Genomic DNA, 25,485 nt, shown 5'->3' on the forward strand with positions numbered 1-25,485 from the left:
CAGGCTGGATTTGGGTTCCCTGCCCGCTGATAATAATCACTTTGGACCCTGTGTATGCTTTTTGTTTATTATGCAGGATTTTTTGTGTGTTTATATTTATGATCTAATAGCCGTATTACTCTCAACTTTAAGGTAACTGTGTTTTGTACATGATCTGAAAGTTAAGCTTTGTGTATTCCTTATATGTGGTATATTTATTTTTTGTTATACATCAAAAATTTTGACAAATACAAAGTTGAAAAAAGAAAATTGCTTATGTTTTGTTTTATGGCGCCATGCAAGCTATAAGGATGTGATATGACTAGCTATAGAGCAAGTTATGCATTGACATAACTGACCTATAGAGCTGGGCATGGTCAGTGAGCTCTATCGATGTACAGTTTAGGCTAATGTATGCAGCATGGAAGAGGACCAGTCATGTAGCAGAGGCTGCATTTGATTGGTCCTCTGCTACATGATTGGTCCATTCCCATATATACCACATAGAATTCCGAAAAGCAAATCTCAGTAACGCTTGTTAGTCTGTGACGGCAATGTCACAGCAAAGTGGTTTCAGAAGCATTAAGTATTAGAAGTTCGGTTTTCCCTTAAAGGACACCCAAAGTGAGAGGGATAGTATTATCATTATTAATCTATAAAGCGCCAACACATTCCATAGCACTGAACAAAGTAAGAAAAAAAAACATGGGATACATAATAATACATATACAAAATTGGTAACAAAATACAGAATTGGTAATTACAGTGACAAAAGTAACATGATAAATAAAATGTATAATGCTGGGAATACACGATGCGTTTTTTCGGTCGATTTAGCGCTCCATTGAGTTTCGATTTGTTTTCCCGCTTGATTCGCTTATCTTTTCATATCAATTTCCATTCACCTCTATCAGATTCAAACGGTAAAACGAAAGTAATATCGGACATGACGGAAATTATCTATCGAACCATCTATCTGCTGAAAAAACACATGGTGTATTCCCAGCAGAACAAATTCCAAGACACAAAAGGGGGAGAGAGCCCTGCCCTTGCAAGCTTACAATCTAAAGGAATGGAGGGGGGGGGGGGGGGGATAAGAGGTGGGGTGATATACAATTTTCATACCAAGAGGCAGTGTGTTTTTTAGGTTATGTAGTACGAGTACAACTTGGCCAGAGGTCAAAGGGGAATGGAATAGCCTAAGGTAGAGTATATTCTTGTTGGAAAAAGCAGGGCTGTGAAGTCGGTACAAAAATCATCCGACTCCAACTCCTCAGTTTTTGAAACCACAGACTCTGACTACAGGTACCCAAAATGGTTCGGATTCCGACTCCCAGGCTCCTTAGTGTAACTTACCAGAACTAAGGATTTTGTACAAAAATCATCTGACTCCTACTCCTGACTCCTCAGTTTATGAAACCACCGACTCCAACTCCACGTACCCAAAATTGCTCCGACTTTGACTCCTCAACTCCAATTCTGACTCCACAGCTCTGGGAAAAAGTGAGTTTTGAGGGATCGTTTAAAATATCAAAGGTTAGAGAGTGACGGGTGTTTTGTGGAAGGGCATTCCAGAGAAGGGGTGAAGCACGTGCAAAATCTTGCATAAGTGAATGCGAGGAGGTGGTTCTAGAGAAAGACAAAAGCAGGTCATGTGCAGATCTGAAATTGAGGTTGGGTTGGTATCTGGAAACTAGTGAGGAGATGTACAGGGGAGAGAGATAGTGGAGAGCTTTGTAGGTTAGGGTTAATAGTTTGAACTGGATCCTCTAGTTAATTGTCAGCCAATGAAGAGCTTGACAGAGAGGAGCAGCAGCAGAAGAAGAGCAAGAAAGATGAATGAGACTAGCAGCTGGGTTCAGTACAGATTAGCGTAGTGCCAGTCTGTTATAATGGGGGCAACTATACTAGCTATTTATACTTGGCGGCACCTATACCTATACTGGGGGCAACTATACTAGCTATCTATACTGGAGGCTCTTCTACCTATAGTGGGGGCAACTATACTAGCTATCTATACTGGGCGGCACCTATCCCTATTCTGGGGGTAACTATACTAGCTATCTATACAGGGCGGCACCTATACCTATACTGGGGGCAACTATACTAGCTATCTATACTGGAGGCTCCTCTACCTATAGTGGGGGCAACTATACTAGCTATCTATCCAGGGAGGCACCTATACTGGGGAAACTATACTGGCTACCTAAACTTGAGGCACCTAGAATATACTGGGAAAAGCTATACTGGAGGTAACTATACCGGCTACCTATACTTGAGGCACCTACCTGACTAACCTATCCTGGGGGCAACTATACTGGCTACCAGTACTGGAGGCACCTACCTGACTAACCTATACTGGGGCACCAATAGCTGGCCAGCTCGGGTATTTGCTGGCCAGATCCCTATGTTTTTGGATTCTAGCCATAATATACTTTAACTTTAAAGTGTACCCTGGCCAAATATCTGGTATAAAATCAGATACTTAAGAGAGGGAAGCCTCAGGGACCTATTGAGGCTTCCCTCGCTACTCCGTTGTCCCCCACCGCTGAGACCCTCCCCCAAAGATTAGCATAAAGCCAATAATTTTAATTTTATAATACCGTCATACCATGATATTTTTTTAGACTGTTATCATACTGTCAGATTTCATACCGTTGCAACCCTTAAAGCGGTATTGTCACCATAAAAATCTAATTTCAACAGGAACTGGTCTGAGTGTATTAAGTGATAAAGATGCTAATCCTGCATTCAAAACTTGCTAAACTTTTTCTGCTGTTATGGTTTGGAGTTATCACATACTTTAGGAGCATTGGCCCTAGTGCCAAACAGTTGAATGCTGGGATTTGTTTTTATCTATAATATATTCCTCCTCTTCCATTTATTTCCCTGCCTAGCTGCTTATCAGAAACACCCTCTGTTTACAAGCAAGGCTGAGGTGACTCAGTGATTGGATGTGTAAATAAAAAGACAGTGCAGTTGTTAGTATACACCTCAGTGGGAGTGTCTCAAGAGGGAGGAGGGCAGCTAATATATACACAATGAGCAAGAGAAGGGAGGGGGGAAAACAAGAGTCAGGGAAGATATGATGTCAGCATTAGCTTGGCAAGATGGCCACTAGAGATGGCCTGAACGGGTCGCCGGAGAACTTGTTCGCGCGAACTCAGCTGGTTCGAGTTCGCGGTTAACCGCGAACACTTAGCGAGTTCGACCCACCCCCTATACTACATCATTGGGCTAAACTTTGACCCTGACCAGACACATGGCAGCCAATCAGGCTGCACTCCCTCCTGGAGCCTTCCCCCCCCCCCCCCCCCCCTTATAAAAGGCAGCAGCGTCGGCAATGTTCTCACTCTGTGTGCTGCTGTATTAGTGAGAGAAGGGAGAGACATTGGAGAGATAGGGAAAGCAATAGTTAGGTCTGTTAGCTTGCTCCTTGCTGATATTTGTTGATGAAAAGCACCCCAAAACTGCTCTTTTGAGAGCTAATGTTCTTCTGGTGTGTGTGTGTGTGTGTGTGTGTGTGTGTGTGTGTGTGTGTGTGTGTGTGTCACTGACACTGCATATACAGCCCTGTCTGTCACAGCTGGCCCATGCTAATTGCTGTACTGTGCCAGGCCCAGCACATTCAGTGCATACCTTTCACTGCCTCTGTGTGACTGCACTTTGTATTATACCACCAGCAGTCAGGTCAAAAAAGTGTTCAGTACCTCACCTTTATCAAAATGAACGAGGCATGGATCCCTGAGGGTTACTGCCTGCACAAAGACTAAGTCAGTCCCCACACACAGCATCTCTGCCTGCTGGCCCCTGCCTGCCCCAAGACTAAGTCAGTCCCCACACAGCATCTCTGCCTGCAGGCCACTTGACTGCCTTCTCCACCACCACCAACAGGGTACAGGAATCCAGGAGGATTCCTGTTTTTTTCTGGCCGCAGCTGCTAGCAGAGGCTGCTATCAAACATAATAATAATTTTTCTGGTGCGTGTACATGCCTAATTTTTCTGGCTGCACTGCAGCTGCAACAACAATACAAAAGGCATGTACATGTGTCAATTCCCCTTCGTGATCGTTACTTTGCGTGAAGGGGCTTGCGTATCACAATGAAGCAATGATAATGAGGTTGTTGCTTCATTTTTGACAGTTGTTCTGTCATTGAGCTACCTTAGCCCGACTATATGGGCTTGAAAACCGCCATCGCCTGCACTCTCGCCATGGTGCGCACCAGTCCAGCACGGCCATCACTACACAAACAGCTGGTTGCGGTGCGTTACACAGTAAGTTTGGTCTGTCAGTGTGAAGCAGTATACTACTTACACTGAGGCCTCTTTCACACCAAGACGTTGCATTTTAGGGGACGTTAGGATCGCATAACGTGCCCCTAACGCGACGCATGGTGGTGTTGAAGTTGGACGTCAGATTGAGCCGCGTTATGCGGCTCTTGGTGCCTGTTTTCGTTCTATCCATACTGATAGAACAGCTGCTCCAGGATAGTGATGGGAAGTCCTGATCTTTTCAAGGATATGGATGATTCCAGTTGGATCACTGAAAAGATCCGGATCTTTGAACCAAATCATTTGAATCATTTTACTAGGGAAGCAGACTGGGGGTGAAATGACTAGCAGGACAGGACTTTCCCTGCACTGTACATTCTGTATGTTCCTGTTTCTTCCAGACAGACATCCACTGTGAACCGAATCGTTCATTGTGATGATCCGGATGATTCGACTCACACAAAAAGATCCAGATCAAATTAACGATTCATTCATGATCTGGACAACACTGAGTCTAGGTTACGCCACCACAGTGCAGTGAATATTAATTAGCCATGTGGCTAGTCACTGAGCATGTGCAAGCAGTCTAACGCAGCTAAAGCCCAGTATAACGCACAGCATGCTGCAATTTCCCAGAACGTGCAGCGTTACACTGTAACGCAAGGTGGGCACTGTGAACAGCCCATTGATTTATCATTACTGTGCGGTGGGCTGCGTTACAGGCTGCTCTAACGTGCGCCTGTAACGTCCCACTGTGAAAGCAGCCTTAGGGCTGGTGCACACCGAGCGGCTTTTTCAGCGTTTCTGCAGCCGCTTGCGGCTGCGGATACGCTTGGTCAATGTATCTCAATGGGGTGGTTCACACCAGAGCAGGAGGCGGTTTGCAGAAACGCATACTCCTGGGGTGAGGCATTTTTTGGATTGTGGATGCGTTTCTGCCTCAATGTTAAGTATAGGAAAAACGCAAACCGCTCTGAAAAACGCCTGTTCAGAGCGGTTTTGCCGGCATTTTTGTTACAGAAGCTGTTCAGTAACAGCTTTACTGTAACAATATATGAAATCTACTATACTGAAAACCGCAGCAGCAATCCGCAAAACGCTAGCTGAAACGCTACAGAAAAATAAGAAAAAGTGTTTCAAAATCTGCTAGCATTTTGCGGATCTGCTAGCGGCTTTTGGTGTGCACCAGGCCTAGCTGCTGATCCATGTATACACATGCAAGATGTTTTCAAGCACTTTAGACCTCCAATTTAGCAATGCAATGTGATTTCTGCCTTTTAGGGATTATAACCCTGCTGTGCGTCAAATCCATAATTTTCCCGGGACTTTTGGCATGTATCCCACTCTGCCATGCCCCCCTCCAGATGTTAGACCCCTTGAAACATCTTTTCCATCACTTTTGTGGCCAGAAACAGTGTTTGTAGTTTTTCAAGCTCTCCTGCCCATTGAAGTCTATTGCGGTTCGAAAAGTTTGCAGGTTCGCAAACTTTTTCGGAAGTTCGAGTTCGAGGTTCGAGCCATCTCTAATGGCCACTGCCTACAATAGGATTTTCTGCTTTTCCTTTGTAAAATGCACAGGAATCATTACGTGGATAGCACAATACATCTGTTATGTAAGTAGAAGTAGTATTTATCTACTTATATACAGTGGTGTGAAAAACTATTTGCCCCCTTCCTGATTGCTTATTCTTTTGCATGTTTGTCACACTTAAATGTTTCTGCTCATTAAAATCCGTTAACTATTAGTCAAAGATAACATAATTGAACACAAAATGCAGTTTTAAATGATGGTTTTTATTATTTATTGAGAAAAAAACCTCAAAACCTACATGGCCCTGTGTGAAAAAGAAATTGCCCCCTGAACCTAATAACTGGTTGGGCCACACCATAACTGCAATCACGCATTTGCGATAACTTGCAACGAGTCTTTTACAGTATTCTGGAGGAATTTTGGCCCACTCATCTTTGCAGAATTGTTGTAATTCAGCTTTATTTGAGGGTTTTCTAGCATAAACCGCCTTTTTAAGGTCATGCCACAACATCTCAATAGGATTCAGGTCAGGACTTTGACTAGGCCACTCCAAAGTCTTCATTTTGTTTTTCTTCAGCCATTCAGAGGTGGATTTGCTGGTGTGTTTTGGGTCATTGTCCCGCTGCAGCACCCAAGATCGCTTCAGCTTGAGTTGACGAACAGATGGCGGACATTCTCCTTCAGGATTTTTTGGTAGACAGTAGAATTCATGGTTCCATCTATCACAGCAAGCCTTCCAGGTCTTGAAGTAGCAAAACAACCCCAGACCATCACACTACCACCACCATATTTTACTGTTGGTATGATGTTCTTTTGCTGAAATGCTGTGTTACTTCTACGCCAGATGTAACGGGACACGCACCTTCCAAAAAGTTCAACTTTTGTCTCGTCGGTCCACAAGGTTTTTTCCAAAAGTCTTGGCAATCATTGACATTTTTTTAGCAAAATTGAGACGAGCCTTAATGTTCTTTTTGCTTAAAAGTGGTTTGCGCCTTGGATATCTGCCATGCAGGCCGTTTTTGCCCAGTCTCTTTCTTATGGTGGAGTCGTGAACACTGACCTTAATTGAGGCAAGTGAGGGCTGCAGTTCTTTAGATGTTGTCCTGGGGTCTTTTGTGGCCTCTCGGATGAGTTTTCTCTGCGCTCTTGGGGTAATTTTGGTCGGCCAGCCACTCCTGGGAAGGTTCATCACTGTTCCATGTTTCTGCCATTTGTAGATAATGGCTCTCACTGTGGTTCGCTGGAGTCCCAAAGCTTTAGAAATGGCTTTATAACCTTTACCAGAGTGATAGATCTCAATTACAGTACTTTTGTTCTCATTTGTTCCTGAATTTCTTTGGATCTTGGCATGATGTCTAGCTTTTGAGGTGCTTTTGGTCTACTTCTCTGTGTCAGATAGCTCCTATTTAAGTGATTTCTTGATTGAAACAGGTGTGGCAGTAAGTAACCAGGCCTGGGGGTGACTACAGAAATTGAACTCAGGTGTGATAAACCACAGTTAAGTTATTTTTTAACAAAGGGGGGCAATCGGTGGCTGGATAGAGTACTGGTTAAGGGCTCTGCCTTTGACATGGGAGACCAGGGTTCGAATCCTGGCTAGGTCAAGTACCTATTCAGTAAGGAGTTCAAGGCAAGACTCCCTAACATTGCAGGGTGGCCTCTTGAGCGCGTCCCAGTGGCTGCAGCTCTTGAGCGCTTTGAGGAAAAGCGCTATACAAATGTTCAGAATCACTTTTTCACACAGGACCATGTAGGTTTTGAGGTTTTTTTTCTGACTAAATAAAAAAAACCATCATTTAAAACTGCATTTTGTGTTCAATTATGTTATCTTTGACTAATAGTTAACGGTTTTTGATGAGCAGAAACATTTAAGTGTGACAAACATGCAAAAGAATAAGAAATCAGGAAGGGGGCAAATAGTTTTTCACACCACTGTATGTGTTTTTTATTTCTAGGTTAGCATGGGTGCCGCTTGTTCTTTAAAGAAAATCTGTAACAAAAAAGTCCCCTGGGGGGTACTCACCTCGGGAGGGGGAAGCCTCCGGATCCGATCGTGGTTTCCCCCGTCCTCCTCGGTCCCGCGGTGGCGGCGAAAATCCTCCCGGAGTGGCGGCGATGTAAATATTTACCTTGTGGCTCCAGCGCAGTATCCGCTCCTTCCCACGGAGATAGGCGGAAATAACCGATCTCCGTCGGGCCGCTCTACTGCGCAGTAGAGCGGAACGGATGGAGATTGGCTATTTCCGCCTTTCTCCGTCAGAAGAGCCACAACAGCGCCCCCGCTGGAGCCAGGGAAGGTAAATATTGAACAGGCTGTCGGGCCGCTGTTCAGAGGGCTGCAGCGAGACCCCCGTGGGACAGAAGAGGACGGGGGAAGCCTCATTTGGATCCGGAGGCTTCCCCCTCCCGAGGTGAGTACCCCCCAGGGGACGTTTTTCTTTTTACAGTGTCTCTTTAACAGGGCTGCCAGGCAACTGGTATTGTTTAAAAGGAAATATATATGGCCGCCTCCATATCCCTCTCGCTTCAGGTGTGCTTTAACCGTGCCTTGTATTCCCGGTCCCCGCTGACTAATAAATCTGAATCCATCTCCTGCCACGTTTTAATCACTTGTTAGGTTATTGCTATGCGGTGTGATCAATGGCCCAATGCGGCAGATTGATTCTGTACAGACGTATGCTGGTAGCTTGCCTGCAGATCACATCATTAATCAACCTTTTAGAGAGGAGCTTCTGTCAGGCTGTGCAGGACGCCACTCCACCTGCAAAGAAGCAGTATGGCGGCTCTGAAGCCTCTCCAGTATATTTACATGACATGGTGGGTATTGTGTTTCCTGCCTCGGCTAAAGCTGCCATGTTCCAGACACTTGTAATATTCTTCATCTCCGCTCTGCAAAATAGCATGAAGTCTAAGGCAAACTCCATTTCTCCACAATGCAAATGTTACAAGGAGAAGCTAAGCAAACAATGAATGCATATAGACTGAAGGCATGTTTGCTATGGGGATCAGTCGCCGTATTTCCAAGATGACATCATCATTGACACTGCAAACGCTATCTAAGAGGCAAACACACCCCTTCCCCCTTTAAAGTGGACCAGAACTCTTGCACACAGAAGGAAAACAGAGAGAAATGTACACTGTGTGTATTTAGAGAGTTTAGCCTGTCTAATTCCCCCTCCTCTGTGACTAATCACAACTGTAATTTGATCTCTCAGTTGTGTCAGCTGCCTGTCTTGGCAGAGCAGCTAATTTGTAAACACAGGATGTTAACCCTATGTCTGCTTCCATTAAAGCAGGAAGTAGACACACTGCAGATTTATTGCAGGATTTGTATCAGCTGTAACAAAGAAAGGTTTTTCTGTAAGGTTATTATGCGGGTGATTATCTTTTAGAGCAGAGAGGAAGTTCTGAGTTGAGATCCGCTTTAACCCAGTATGGCAAAAAAGACTTAGGATTTATCTACTCTAAAGTATCATCCTCACACTGCATTGCCACTGATCCCTGCTGCCCGTGTGTGCTTGCGCATGCGCAGTACAGAGCTGCCGCGTACGTTAAAAAGGGGCGCTGGGAAAAAAGGGTGCGGGGTTTTAAACGATAAGCGTGGATAACGTTTAAAAATGTATTGTACTGTATTTCGTTTAAAATTAATGTTTTATAAAGTTATAAATCATTAAATCATGTGCATTAAATTGGCAATTGTAAAAACGTTAATCTTTCGTTTAAATAGTGAAACGTATAATAACGTTTAAAATTTTTTTTTACTAAGTAACCCTCCCTGTACCTACCCCTAACCCCTAGACCCCCCTGTTGATGCCTAAACCTAAGACCCTCCTGTTGGTGCCTAAACCAGACCCTCCTGTTGGTGCCTAAACCTAAGACCCCCCTGTTGGTGCCTAAACCTAAGACCCCCCTGTTGGTGCCTAAACCTAAGACCCCCTGTTGGTGCCTAAACCTAAGACCCCCCTGTTGGTGCCTAAACCTAAGACCCCCCTGTTGGTGCCTAAACCTAAGACCCCCTGTTGGTGCCTAAACCTAAGACCCCCCTGTTGGTGCCTAAACCTAAGACCCCCCTGTTGGTGCCTAAACCTAAGACCCCCCTGTTGGTGCCTAAACCTAAGACCCCCCTGGTGGTGCCTAAACCTAAGACCCCCCTGTGATAAGCATTAATAACGTTTGAAAAACATATTGTGTGGTTTTTTCGTTTAAAAATAATGTAAAAAAAAAAAAAATTGTACTGTTTTTGGTTTAAAAATAATGTTTGAAAAAATATTGTACTGTTTTTCGTTTAAAAATATTAAAAAAATTATAAATCATTAAATAATGTGTAATCATGAGAAGCAGTAATAAAACATTAAGTCTCCGGGCGCCGCTTTTAAAACGTTATTTTTCTCCGGCGTCCTTTTTTCCTATCGGGCGCCCATTAAACGATATTTATTATGAGAGTGAATGGCGGCGCCCGATTTGTCCACTAGCCTCCTGCGCCCTTTTTTACTGTTACCCAGAGCTGCCTGTCTGGGTACATGAGTGCTTCTATAGGCTCATAGAGGTGTATTCAACCAGTTGATAAAATAGCTGTAACTGGGGTAACAGTGCTGTAATGAGAGGACTGGGAAGGCTCTATAGGATCCAGAGCCTTGTTTCAGTATCACTTTAAAGTGGAATTGTCAGCCATAAAATCAAATTCCATTTACTAACTGCTCTGTGTTTATTATGCAGTCTACAACCTGACTCTGCATTGTAATCATACCAATATAATCAGAAATGTTTCTGCTGTAATAAATCTTATCTCAATCAGCCTGGCTCTAACTGGTAACAGTGCAGAGGAGAAGAAAGTTTGTTATCTCTCCTCCCACATTATTGCTCCTCCCTGATTGGCTGAGGGCAGTTCAGTGTGACAGGCTGAGGCTGAGAATGGAAATACACCTCACCGCTCTGCAGAAGCTGCTGGAATACAATCTATGCTGTGTTCACATGTGTTTGCAAAGCGAGCTAGATATGACAGTGCAGTTTCTAGGAGGAAAAAACATAAAAAAAAGTAAAGGAGCAAATTAAATCAGGATTGGCTTCACTCAGAGGCAGTAAAGATTAAAAATGCTTGCTCCTTATTTACTATATAAAATTCACTGAAATCAAAATGTGGACAGTACATTATGTAAGTAGAACAAGTATTTATCTACTTAAATATGTGTTTTTTCCCTCTTAGAATAGTATGGATGTCCCTGCTACTTTGAACATAGTCCTCATTAAAAGACAAGCACCGTTTTGCTACTAGTCCTATAATGCATAATAAGTACCATGTATGGTTAAAGGGATACTGTAGGGGGGGTCGGGGGAAAATGAGTTGAAGTTACCCGGGGCTTCTAATGGTTCCCCACAGACATCCTGTGTTGGCGCAGCCACTCACCGATGCTCCGGCCCCTCCTCCGGTTCACTTCTGGAATTTCAGACTTTAAAGTCTGAAAACCACTGCGCCTGCGTTGCCGTGTCCTCACTCCCGCTGATGGCACCAAAAGTGTATAGTACAAGCACAGTATGGTCTGTGCCTGCGCCGTGCGCTCCTGGTGACATCAGGGGAAGCGAGGACACGACAACGCAGGCGCAGTGGTTTTCAGACTTTAAAGTCTGAAATTCCAGAAGTGAACCGGAGGCGGGGCCAGAGCATTGGAGAGTGGCTGTGCAGGCACAGGATGTCTGCGGGGGACCATTAGAAGCCACGGGTAAGTTCAACTCATTTTCCCCCGACCCCCCCCTACAGTATCCCTTTAAGCATGTGAAGTAGGCACTAGATCTTTCATGAACGGATATTAAATCTGATAATAATCGCCCCTGCCGGATTCTGCTGTCCTCCATACGCCGCCTCTGCAGAAGTATTGGACGGAGGACTCGTAAGCCTCAATCCATGTAAACGTCCTTTGTGCCTGTCAATTGCCAGATGTGAAGCCTCGATTACACACCTCTGGGAATGACCTCTATGTATGAAATACAGCTCACAGCCTCCTGCACGTGTTATATACAGATCACGGAATATCCATTCACAGCTCATCTTACAGCGGTATTACTCCGGGGAGATGGAGATCGATCATCTCTATTACCGTCACGTAGCTGAGATTGCACCCAATACTTACCGTTCTATCCAGAATACCGACCTGCTGTGTTACATAAACCTTCACGGATGGGGCGGGGGGGGGGGGGGGGTTAGGTGCTGCAGCACAAGACGGTACCTGTCACAACAGATTCACGAGAGCTGCTATGCTTGGCTTGTTTTTTTCTTTTCTTCCAACCAATCTAAATATATTATTTATTTTTAGTATAGTTGAGTGATCAGAACACCAAGTTTCTTTTTCTATGAAGTGAGGCTATGGCAAAGAAGTAAACCAACCTGATGGCATGACCTTGTGAAAGTTGTTTTTGGGATTCAGTAAATTTACATGGCAAAGAAGGACTGTGCAATTCATCTAAACACCCTTCATAACATTCTGGAGTATATGCAAATTGCTATTATAAAAACTTAAGCACCAACTGGTGATAAATACTGTGTACACTGCTAGAGACACACAGGATTAGTCAAAAGTGAAAAAGATTTAGGATTGGTTCGCATTGGCATCTGAAGGCGTCCGTGCACATTGTATACCACTGGGGTCCACCCCACCCAAGAACTGCGACCAATGGCGGCGTTCTTCTCAATGCATTTATTGTCTATTGCATAAGTTCTGCATCAAATGTTCCGAGACGCTGCATGTGACTTCTAGCCACGGCTGTGTTAGCAGTTCCATATCCCCCTAAGGAAGTGATGATGAGCCTTTTAGAGACCAAGGGCTTGATTCACAAAAGTGTGCTAAAGCGTTGCACAACATAGCATAACGCGTGCTATGCGTTTAGTGTGTAATGTGACACGCGTGAAGGTTTGCGCGCGTAATGCGCATGCTAATGCGTCAAAGTCCACACGGCAACCTTCGTTAGAGTGTGCAGGTAAATCTTTACACTCGCAAACCTTCACACGCGTCACATTGCGCGCTAAACGCATAGTGAGGTAGTGCTATGCTTTAGCACGCTGTTGTGAATCAAGCCCCAAGTGTCCAAATGGCAACCCCAAACCCACTTATTTATCACAAAGTGGCAACATGGCAATTTATACTGAATATTGGCGTTTCAGTTTCGAAAAAAACCAACTCATACGTTAAAGGTCACTGTACATTTACAATTCTGCAGTCACCCTAATTTTGGAATGCAGCAATCATCCCACATTTGAAATGCAGCAACCACCCCAAATATGCACAGCAGCAATTACTCCCACGAATGAAATGCAGCAATTACCCTCCAGCCGGTGGGTGGGCTAATACCTTGTGCAATATGCACAGCACCTTTCTGCGATCTGTGCTTTAAAGTGATGATGGCAGGCAGCACATGTGCCCATAAAGAGGGCTTTTAGTGCCACCTGTGGCACGCATGCCATAGGTTTGCTACCACTGCCCAATTCAAGATTTGGCGACAAACCAACGGGAAACCAAGCCAAATGCAATTCTGCTCGGTAGCAGCAAAGTGTTTGTCATCCCTTTAGGGGCTAATTGGAACATGCCTTGTAAGGGTTTTTTTGCCTTCCTCTGGATCAACAGGGATATGTAAGGGAGCAGGCTGGTGTTGTACCTTGTTCTCTGGTTGAACTCGATGGACGTATGTCTTTTTTCAACCAAAATAACTATGTAACTATGTAAGCTGCTACCAGCCATCTGTGCAAACCGGTCCTTCGCTATGCCCAATAATCACCTTTGTGTTTGATCACAATCCTTCTACGTGCAGTTCCTGATACTATTGCTAGGGCTGGATTTACACTTTTTGTGCAACTAGGCCAAGTATGTTGTGGTTCACTTTTTTTGTGCTGCAGCCAGCCCCATTCCATGTGCAGCCCCCTCTTCCATGTGCATCATCCATGTACAGCAGCCCCTCCCATTCCATGTGCAGCCCCCTCTTCCATGTGCATCATCCATGTACAGCAGCCCCTCCCATTCCATGTGCAGCCCCCTCTTCCATGTGCATCATCCATTTACAGCAGCCCCTCCCATTCCATGTGCAGCCCCCTCTTCCATGAGTATAATCCAAGTACAACAGCCCCTCCCATTCCATGTGCAGCCCCCTCTTCCATGTGTATCATCCATGTACAGCAGCCACCCTCCCATTCCATGTGCCGCCCCCTCTTCCATGTGTATCATCCATGTACAGCAGCCCCCTCCCTTTCCATGTGCAGCCCCCTCTTCCATGTGTATCATCCATGTACAGCAGCCACCCTCCCATTCCATATGCAGCCCCCTCTTCCACGTATATCATCCATGCAGCCCCCTCCCATTCCATGTGCAGCCCACTCTTCCATATGCTACTCCCATATACAGCAGCCTCCCTCCCATTCCATGTGCAGCTCCCTCTTCCATGTGTTACACCCATGTTCAGCAGCCCCCTCCGATTCCATGGGCAGCCCCCCTCCCCCCCCCCTTCCATGTGTATCATCCATGTATAACATCCATGTACAGCAGCTTCACTCCCATTCCATGTGCAGCCCCCTCCTCCATGTACAAAATCCATGTACAGCAGCCCCCTCCCATTCCATGTGCAGCGCGCTCTTCTATGTGCATCATCCATGCAGTCCCCTCCCATTCCATGTGCAGCTCCCTCTTCCATGCTTATCATCCATGTACAGCAGCCCCTCCCATTCCATATGCATCCCCCTCTTCCATGTGTATCATCCATGTACAGCACCCCCCTCTCATTCTATGTGCAGCCCTCTTCCATGTGTAACACTGATGTGCAGCATCCCTCCCATTCCATGTGCAGCCCCCTCTTCCATGTGTATCATCCATGTGCAGCAGCAACCTTCCAATTCCATGTGCAGCCCCCTCTTCCATGTGTATCATCCATGTGCAGCAGCCCCTCCCATTCCATGTGCAGCCCCCTCTTCCCTGTGTACCATCCATGTACAGCAGCCCCTCCCATTCCATGTGCAGCCCCCTCTTCGATGTGTACCATCCATGTACAGCAGCCCCCTCCCATTCCATGTGCAGCCCCCTCTTCCATGTGTGCCATCCATGTACAGCAGCCCCCTCCCATTCCATGTGCAGCCCCCTCTTCCCTGTCTATCATCCATGTACCACAGCCCCTCCCATGCCATGTGCAGCCCTCTCTTTCAAGATCAGCTCCCTTGAGTTTCCATTTTCATGTGTTGCTCCCCTTCCATATGTAGCAGCCCCTCTTTTATGTCCAGGTGCCCTCTTTGGCTGCAGCCGCCCAAGGCCTTTCTGGCCTCTCCAGAAATCCGTCCCTGGCTGTTGTTAAACTCTCAGTATACAGCACTCAGCTCTCTACAGGTGCCCTTTAGATCAATGCTTTCATCTGTACCCAGGTCTCGTTCGCAGCGCTTCCGACGAGCGGTCTCCGAGGCACGGGCCATCTTCACAAGCCGTTGTTCCCTATTTTGCTTGACAAAGCTTTCATATGAGCTCTAAGCTGCTTGTATCAATTTGACGGAGCGCTATTGGACTGATCCGGCGGGCTTTGGCAGCCAGTGGCGGCCGCTCCCGCTAGACTCCTTTATCCGCGCGGCCCCATTGTCCTCGGCAGTCTGCCGCTCTCCTTCCGGATGAATCTTTTTCAACGAGATCAGACGCAACAAAATCCAGCAATCTGTCATTTTCATCTGATCTGACGTTCAAAGGCCTCGGCGCCTAATCTGATCAGACGGACTCTCGTTTATAATAAGTCCAAGCGGAACGCAAGAACAGAGGAGCCATTAGCATATCGACGGCGTTCTGTCCCTGTGATCTCATTATGCGGAGAATGTTGTATCTGGAGAGAAAAATCCACGGCGTTTTTTTTGGCCGGCGCAGACACCTTATTAAGATGAAACGTTTTTATAGTCGCCTTGAATCCCGTGTTCCGGCAGTTACAATAAATCTCTGGCTGCAAAAATAGGACTGTATTTTTTTAATATGTGGTCAGGTTGGAACCCAATAGTAGATTATTATTTGACTAGTGACCTTAGCCTGTTTAAAAACGGGCTAGGTTTGTCACAGCGCACCCGCCCATCGCGTGTGCACATCAGCCACGCACGCACTTGCACGTCCGACGCGCGCACTCACACACATGCCTGCCCCTTCAGTGTCTCTGCGTCCCTCCCTGCACATGCGCAGTACAACAAAACACACACACACGGACATGGGACGCAGAGGCACTTGGGTTTTATTATAGAGGATGTTGTTTCCATTTATATCCTGTCTCCGCCAACCTGACACAAGTTCTTTCTTTAGTCCCTTTAGAAATTATCAGGTCAGAGGAACGCACTGCAAACTTCCCCTCTTGGCACACAGAACACAGTGGTCTGAAGTCTGTATGATTAGGTGAACACCTGCAGCATGTACATTTTTGACTGGAATCAGATTGTATCTTATTAAAGCAGCAAAGCTGGTGATCCCATTCAATCCTTTCCAATCCCATTATCTATCGGAGCCGGTCGATGGAGCATATCTTTCTTAACAAACAACCTCGCAACTGGTTCTCTAGCATTAGAAACAATATTTTAAAGTGCAACCCCCCCCCCCCCCCCCCTCCCAGTATAGGTCCATCAACTCCCATATTGAAAAAAAGCAGGGCTGTGGAGTCGGTACAAAAATCTTACAACTTCAGCGCCTCAGTTATGAAACCACGACTCCAACTCCGACTCCCGGTACCCAAAATGGCTCCGACTCCTCGACTCCGACTCCTTAGCCTAATACTTAACAGGGCTGTGTATTTTGTACAAAAAGCATTCGACTCCGACTCCCGAGTTTATAAAATCAATAACTCCAACTCCGGGCACCCAAATTTGCCCCGCCTCCTCGACTCTGACTCCAACTCCGTCTCCACAGCCCTGAAAAAAAAACAATATGACTGTTGCTAGCGTTTGTCAAAATATAAGAATATTGAGTACTAATTTAATAAAAACAATTAAAAACACAAAGCTGTGAGAATCCACAGACCCAGGGGCGTAACTAGAAATCACTGGGCCGGTGGCATAGCAACAGGGGATGCAGAGGTTGCGACCGTATCAGTTATGTATAGAGTGCTTTGGGGGACCACATGTAAAACTTGCACCGGGGTCCATAGCTCCTTAGCTACACCACTGCACTGGGCCCCCTGTGAAACTTTGGATGGGGCCCCCTCCCCCCCATCGCTTTCTGCACAGGTAAACTGAGAACCAATGTTATTTAATTGGCTAGTGAACACTTGAATGTGTTTTCTCCATGCAGATAAAAACTGACAGCAGTGAAGCACTGCTCTCTATCAATTACATTAGCATTTGTGATAGAATGTGCATGTTTTAACACATACAGACACACATGGCGTGCAGAAAACACATACAGAAAACTGACAGACGAGTGTGCTCCCAGCCTCAGCTTATTACACTTACTCTGCCCATCTCTGATGGAGCACAACTGGCTCTGCAGACTCCTCCAGCATCACTACAGTACACAGCACTTGGGGAGAGGTAGAGAGGTTGGGGTCTAGGAGCTATACACAAGACCCTGCTGCACACTGAATAGGGACTGTCTACAAATCTTTGTATGATTCCTTATCAGTGGATTAGGAGATGCAGTCATTAAAACAATTGTGCAGAGAATAGAAGGCTTTTTCTTTCCATGCACTTAGTTGTCAGTCTCTCAGGACAGGGAAAAGAAACTTCTCTGCTTGTGACAACCCCCCTGCAGCTGCATCCCTTGCAGGGTCTATTGTTAGACCCCTGCACAGACCCATACAAGGCAAGTATTCAATCCAAATCAATTTATATTACAGGTAAATACCGGTATGTAATGTGTAGTCAATGCACATACCCTGATAAGTATACATCTGGACCTCTGGAGAATCGGGTGGACCGCGGAATGCACGAGAAAGCACACGGGGACACCAGGATGGAATCTTCTGTTATTTAGGTATTATTTTATTAATTTGTAGCTTTGTTCACTTGCTGGGACTGTGCAATTGTATCAGTGTATACATATCAGAGGGGATTCTTTAGTTACAGCAGCTTGTCAGCTTTGCATTTACTGGGGTGAACATTGATGTATACTTATCAAAATATGTGCATTCAGTTCATACTAACGTATTTTTTGGACTATAAGACGCTCCTGACCATAAGACGCACCTAGGTTTAGAGGACAAAAACCAGGGAAAAAATATATATACTAAACCTGGTGCATCCACGGTGAAGGGGCATCTTGTGGATTATGCCCCCTTGTACCTCTTTTGTCCCCTTCTGTCCTCCTCTATGCCCCTTTGTGTTCCCCTTGTGTCCTCCGTGTGTCCTCCTCTGCATGGGCACAGTACAGGGAGTCCCCGACATTGCAGCGGGTTGGAGGTTGGCATTGGCAGGCATTCACAAGTCAGGAACTCCCTGCATTTGGACTATAAGATGCAGTGACTTTTTTTCCTCCTCACTTCTGGGCGAGAAAAAGTGAGTCTTACAGTCCAAAGAATACAGTACATATTTACCTGTAATGTCAATTGATTTGGATTGAATACTTGCCTTAAATGGGTCTGTGGATCCCCACAGCGTTGTGTTCTTATTTTGTTTTTATTAAATTGGTACACAATAAAGATTCTTATATTTTGACATATGCTAGCAAGTCAACAGCAGGGGGGCCCAGAGCTGTGGGGGACCCCAACTACTAACCTTCCCTTCCTCCGATACAGGGGACTATACTTCAGATCAGGTGTTTTTGTGGCTACACTTGTTATGGGTGAGGAGACCATGATGGCCACACATGTCTTATGACCCTTGTGAGATGGGCCCCAGGGCTGAGAAGGGCACCGAGGGGAGGCAAGGGAAGTGGTGTGAACATTGGGGGGGGGGGGGGAGACATCAAAGTTTTGCTGGGGTCCCCATGAATTTTAGGTACGCCATTGTATTACAAGTGCAAGAAGGGGATGGGGAACAGTTTGTTAAAGTGTAACAGAGCTGAGCAACTCTAACAGTTTTATACATACCTGAGGCTTCCTCCAGCCCCATGTGCACGGATCGCTCCCACGCCGCCTACTGCTCCGGTACCGGGTCCCGTAACTTCGGCCAGTCTGCGGCAAGTGAAGTGCGCCCTCTCCGAATCTCTCCACCAGCTGCTGGAGAGATAGGCAAAGAGCGCACTTCTCTTACATCAGACTGGAGGTTATAGGACGCGGTACCAGAGCAGTAGGCGGCGTGGGAGCGATCCGTGCACATGGGGCTGGAGGAAGCCCCAGGTATGTATAAAACTGTTAGAGTTGCTCAGCTCTGGTTTCCTTTAATGATTACCACTATTCAAAGCATCTATCTCCCCTCCGTACAGTCCAGACGTGACTTTCAATCTCATTCAATCTCGCCTGAGCCCGCTGCGGCAGAAATGTCCATGAAGAGACATTAAATGGAAAATTTATATATTGAACCGGCAGAACGTCTCTAACGATTTCTTCAATTACCTGCCTCAACGTAACATTTTATCCCACTGAATAAAATGGCTTTGCGAAGACCCCTGCAGACTATTAAACACTGTGCAGTGGGATTAATTGAGGAACAGAGACACCTAGAGGCCACACATGAGTAGTGCATGGAGGAGCACAGCATTCTGCAAGGAGAATTGGAACGTGGTGGAGAATCCTCTGTTTAGTGGACAAAAGTGGAGAATTGTTAATTGTGCTAAAAGCCCCTTTCCCTAAACAGACAACCCGCAGCTGGTGTAAGGTTCGCCTGTTAAAATAGGCGTGAAAAGTTGCCAATTTTACATGGGCACAGTCATTATTTTGTTATTCTACTATCACCTTCTCTAGCTTAAACAGCATATCAACCGTCCCTTCCTACACCAAACACTAACCATCCCTCACCTACACCTAAAACTTACCTCCCCACTACCTACACCTAACCTCCCCCCACCTACACTTAACCATCCCTCACCTACTCATAACACTAACCTCCCCACTACCTACTACATGTAACACTAACCTCCCCCCACCTACTCATAACACTATCCTCCCCCTACCTACACCTAACACTAACCTCTCCCCACCTACTCATAACACTATCCTCCCCCTACCTACACCTAACACTAACCTCTCCCCACCTACTCATAACACTATCCTCCCCCTACCTACACCTAACACTAACCTCTCCCCACCTACTTCTAACACTAATCTTCCCCTACACCTAACACTAACCTCCCCCCACCTACTTCTAACACTACCCCCCCCCCCCCACCTACACCTAACACTATCCTCCCCCCAACCTACTCCTAGCACTATCCTCCCCCAAACTACTCCTAACACTATCCTCCCCCTACCTACACCTAACACTAACTTTCCCCATACAATAGGCTATAACTATGGGAGAGATTACATTGTGAGCTTCTTTACGGACAGACAGTTATATGATTATGTACTCTGTAAAGTGCTGCAGAAGATGTCAGTGCTATAGAAATACATAATAATAATATGGTAGGACATTAGACTATGACTATGGTAGGATTAGATTGTAAGCTCATCTGAGGACAGTCAGTGACATGATTATGTACTCTGTAAAGTGCTGCGGAAGATGTCAGTGCTGTATAATACATAATAATAATAATAATAATATGGTAGGACCTTAGATTATGACTATGGTAGAATTAGATTGTGAGCTCCTCTGAAAACTTGACTATGTACTCTGTAAGGTGCTGTATAAATAATAATAATATGGAAGGGTTATTCCATGTCTGGGATGGGGGTGTGGTCAGTAACAGCATGGTGCACCACAGCTTTGTATTGCTTCAGCACACTGGGCCACAATGAGGCCCCTGTCCTATTTTAATGGCACATACATCACACTGCTTCCTTAATGTAATGCTATACTACTTATAATATCCCCATTATTGTACCCACCCCCATTAGTATCCCCTACATTACAATACACACACACACACACACACACACACACACACACACACACACACACACACACACACACACACACACACACACACACACACACACACACACACACACACACACACACACACACACACACACACACACACACACACACACACACACACACACACACACACACACACACACACACACACACACACACACGTTAGAGGGTTTCTGAATGGTGCAGATAAACTGTGATGCATGCTGCAGGGAGTAATATGTATGTGGTGACTTTGGTGGAAGCCTCCTTTAATTCAGCCACTGTCAAACTATCAGTAATGCACTTACTGTCACCTCATGACTTCTAGTAGTCAGCCACCAGTCACCAGAACATTTTCAGATGTCCTCTAGCCAATCTCATGTTCCCAGAAGGCACTGCAGGGTCCTCCATCCAGTCACATGATCCCAGGTGTCACTATCCCAGAAGGCATTGCATGGTCCTCCAGCTGGTCACATGTTCCCAGAAGGCACTGCAAGATCCTGTAGCAAGTCACATGATCCCAGGTGTCACCATCCCAGAAGGCACTGCAGGGTCCTCCAGCTGTCACATGTTCCCAGAAGGCACTGCAGGGTCCTCCAGCAAGTAACACGTTTTCAGGTATCACTGTAGGGTTTTCAAGCTAGTCATATATTCCCAGAAGGTACTGTGAAATCTCTTTCCTGGCTATTTTTTTTTCATTTGCTGTGAACATTTATTAAACACTAGCTTGAAAATGGGCTCTAGGTCTGTCACCGTCGCAGCATTACAGCGCCCATGTGTCCGCCGTACCGATATGGTGTACACCATCTCATTGAAATACATTCGCCAAGTGGTTTTCAGCCCGCAAGCGTTTTTAAAAATGCTCAGAACCGCTCTTGGGGCTGGTGCACACCAGAGCGGTTCTGGAGCGTTTTTTAAAACGCTTGCAGGGGGAAAACCGCTTGGCTAATGAAAGTGAATGGACTGGTGCACACCAGAGCGGCTCGTTTTTTCCACAAATAGGAAAAGTATAGGAAAGTGGAAAACTGCTATGAACAACGCTAGATCAGAGCGGTTTTCCAGGTGTTTTTGTTACAGTAGCTGTTCAGTAACAGCTTTCGGGCCCATTCACACCTGAGCGGGAATTGCGCGATTCCCACTCAGGGCAAACTGCTACACATTGTAGCCATCGGCAGTGTTCTTACATCCGCGTTTGCGGTTAGCAATAACAGCAAACACGCTGCATGCAAAGCATGCTAATCGCGATCGCTCCAAAACCGCCGCACTGTCCAGTGATTTTTCCACGTTAATCGCTGGAAAATCACTCCCGAAAAAACGCCGGCGGTAATCGCTGGCGTTCTGCGGTTTTAGATGTGAACGGGCCCTTACTGTAACAATGTTTGTAATCTACACAAAAACACTCCAAAAAACGCTAGGCATGTTTAGAAAACCTCTCTGCACATGCCACAATCGCTCTGAAATCTGCTTCAAAAACCTCTAGCGTTTTGCGGATCTGCTCAAGGTTTTTGGTGTGCACTGGATCTTGGTGTGTACCAGCCCTTACAGTGTGAACCAGCCTTCTAGGTAGAGAGAAGAGTCTCCCCTCTGATGATGTATTAAACCCCCTATCCTCCACGTAGGCTGGTATTGGTGAGGATACTAAAGCATACCTCCCAACATATTGAGATGAGAAAGAGGAACACTTTAAGGGTGCATTTCCACTAACGCAAATTCGCATGCGTTCCCCGCATGCTAATTCGCATAACCAATAGAAGTTAATGAGCCTGTGTCCACTTGTCAGGAAAACGGAGCGTTTTTTTGTCCAGGAAAAATCTGCACAGCAGAGCCATCCGAATTCGGACACCGCACACATTGCATGCGATTCACATACAATGTATTTAATAGGGAATTTGCATGGCGTTTTTGTATGCGAACATACGATTTTGCATGAAATCAATGAAAAAGCACACAGGCACTGCCATGGGTAAATTCGCACACAGCGTCATCCATGCGAAATCGTATGCGAATTCGCGGTAAAATTCACATACAACCTCATGCAATTTCACTCCTGCGTAACAATCACCCCTGCGACCCTTGCCTTCGCAGGGGGACCATCCTCCTTCCTCTCCCGAACTTCATGTGCAGCCGATTAGCAAAAAACTCCTTATTCGTTCACAAAAACTCTCTCTGTCACCACCTCCCGCCATGCAGAGTAGAGGGTAGAGGGAGCGTGTGTAATGTTTTCCTGCTTCCAGACGCTGCTTCACAATAGAATACTCTCTGCTGCCATTCGCCCGCTCCTGATCACATGACCCGCCTGGGGTTAAGGGACCAAGGGGGCCCCGGTGTGAAAGGGCCCTCACGCTTTACTATACAATGGTTCCTGTCACCACCTCTCCTTGGTTTTTGTACCTGTACGATGACCATACCCCGATGATGATTAGTGTGCGCATCGGGACTTGTACTGACGACTACAGGCGGAAGGAGCCAGGAGGAGACCGGGGGACCCCGCGGCCAACAGTTGGCTGGAGGAAGCCCCAGGTAAGTACAAATTGTGTTTTTTTTTTTTTTTTTTTTTTTTTTTTTTTTACAGCTGCTCAGTATCCCTTTAAACAGTGTGATTTTTCTAGGTTTTTTTGTTTTTCTTTTTTTGCTATTTTCAGTTTTAAAATGTAATTTGCTCTTAACACTTGATTGGCAATTTAGGCAAAAATTCTGGCAATTTTGGTGAAAATTTGGGCAATTTTTTGTGTGAAAATTGACAAAATGCAACTTTTTTGAAGCTGAAAATAGCATTTCCGATGCGAAAATTACAGTGTTGAAAATTTGCAAGCAACACTGATCAAACTCAACTGTTTTAAAAATGTTGTGTCCCTTGCCACGGTATCTGATGATCAGGATCGCGTGTGTGTCTGTGTATATGTATGCTCGGCGTCTCTCCCCCCCCCCCCCCGCCCCCGCGTGCCTGTTGTGTATATTTCTCTCTATACAGAGTCTCTTTCTGCGTAAGCCAGTGAAAAATAAAGCAGACAACTCAGACAACTCTCGAATGCTTCACTTTGCATCTCAGTCTATAGTAACCCTTACCTTAAAGGGACCCTGAGCTCTAAAAATAAACAAAATTGGTACTTACCTGGGGCTTTCTCCAGCCCACCGTAGGTCGGGAGGTCTCCCGGCGTCACCCTGGCTCCTCTCCCGGTCCCTTCACCGCATACCACACCGGCGACGATTAAACCGCGCGTGCGCAGTGCTGTCACGTCGGCCACCGTGGTGACTCACAGCGGCCGGCGTCATGACGAAGATCGTCACCGTTAAGGAAGAGGGAGCCCGATACCTACCCTGGGTGTCGCCGGTGTGGTATTCGGCGGAGGGACCGGGAGAGGAGCCAGGATGACGTCGGGGAACCTCCCGACCTACGGTGGGCTGGAGAAAGCCCCAGGTAAGTACCAATTTTGTTTATTTTTAGAGCTCAGAGTCCCTTTAAGGACAGCTCAGGCCAGGTGATAATTTCTTACACATGTTGCACTTGCTTCCCTCTCTGTGAATTAACAGCCTGATAACACTAGAAACAGCTCAGAAACATTATTAAAGGCAGGAGATGAGCTTAATGAATTAAGGCCATTTTCATTCCGCTATCATTTTTACACATGTCACATTTTCGCACAGAGGAGAATATTTGTGAATGTATATGGGCATGAGAAAACACATTTTCAAGACAGTTCTAATTTTCTCGAAAATTGTGTAGCTTGAAAAAATTCATTATATTATCGTGAATATATAGAGTCGGAGGAAAATACAAATTTCAATGCAAAAATGTCTGGTGAACATATGCACACACAGGCACAATAACTGTCACTGATAACATGTGGCTTAGTTTGTAATAGAGGGGTTATGGCTAAAAAATGTCCTTAGGGTTCTGTTACCATGCTGCTTACATACTGCTGTGTGTTATTTCCCTTCCAGGTTATTTAAGATGCTGTTGCTGCAGGAGATGGACTGGTCCAAAACCTGACAGGAGTTTACTACCCTACTGTAAGTGACAGTGACATAGGAAGCAAGTAATTTATAGTGCATTTTACTCTGGGACAGATGCATATCTTTAATGCATGTACAGTATCAAAAAGATATTCTTTGCGAAAATGGTCCTTTAACCACTTCAGCCTACACAGCTTCGAAAATCTTATGCATCCGAGCAATGTTCACCTCCCATTCATTCGCTAATAACTTTATCGCTACTTATCAAAATTAATTGATCTATATCTCGTTTTTTCCGCCACTAATTAGGCTTTCTTTAGGTAGTACATTTTGCTAAGAGCCACTTTACTGTAAATATATTTTAACAGGAAGATTAAGATAGAAATGGAAAAAAATCATTATTTCTCAGTTTTTGGCCATTATAGTTTAAAATTAATACATGCTACAGTAATTAAAACCCATGCATTTTATGTGCCCATTTGTCCCGCTTATTACACCATTTAAATTACGTCCCTATCACAATTTATGGCGCCGATATTTTATTTAGAAATAAAGGTGCATTTTTTCAATTTGCGTCCATCACTATTTACAAGCTTATAATTTTAAAAAATTTAAGAAGATACTCTCTTGACATGTATATTTAAAAAGTTCAGACCCTTAGGTAACTATTTATGTAGTTTTTTTTTTAAATTGTAATTTTTTTTATTTTTATTTTTTTAATACAAAAATGTATTTGGGTAATTTTAGTTTGGGAGGTAAATAGCCAATTTTAGATACACACGATTGGTTCGCACGATGACCAGGGGCCCCGGACCT

At 45.4% G+C, this 25,485-nt stretch overlaps 1 protein-coding gene across 1 annotated transcript in view; it reads right to left on the bottom strand.

Annotated features, from left to right (window-relative positions):
• The window catches only part of LKAAEAR1 (LKAAEAR motif containing 1), a 537,492-nt gene extending 516,367 nt beyond the window's left edge, over positions 1-21,125 (bottom strand). The window contains exon 1 of the mRNA XM_068261881.1: positions 21,024-21,125. The gene's annotated coding sequence lies outside the window, so the exon portion shown is untranslated. The remainder of the gene's footprint in view (positions 1-21,023) is intronic.
• Between the last annotated feature and the right edge of the window lie 4,360 nt (positions 21,126-25,485).

Source organism: Hyperolius riggenbachi, chromosome 12 (genome assembly GCF_040937935.1).
Source record: "Hyperolius riggenbachi isolate aHypRig1 chromosome 12, aHypRig1.pri, whole genome shotgun sequence".
Classification (NCBI taxonomy): Eukaryota; Metazoa; Chordata; class Amphibia; order Anura; family Hyperoliidae; genus Hyperolius; species Hyperolius riggenbachi.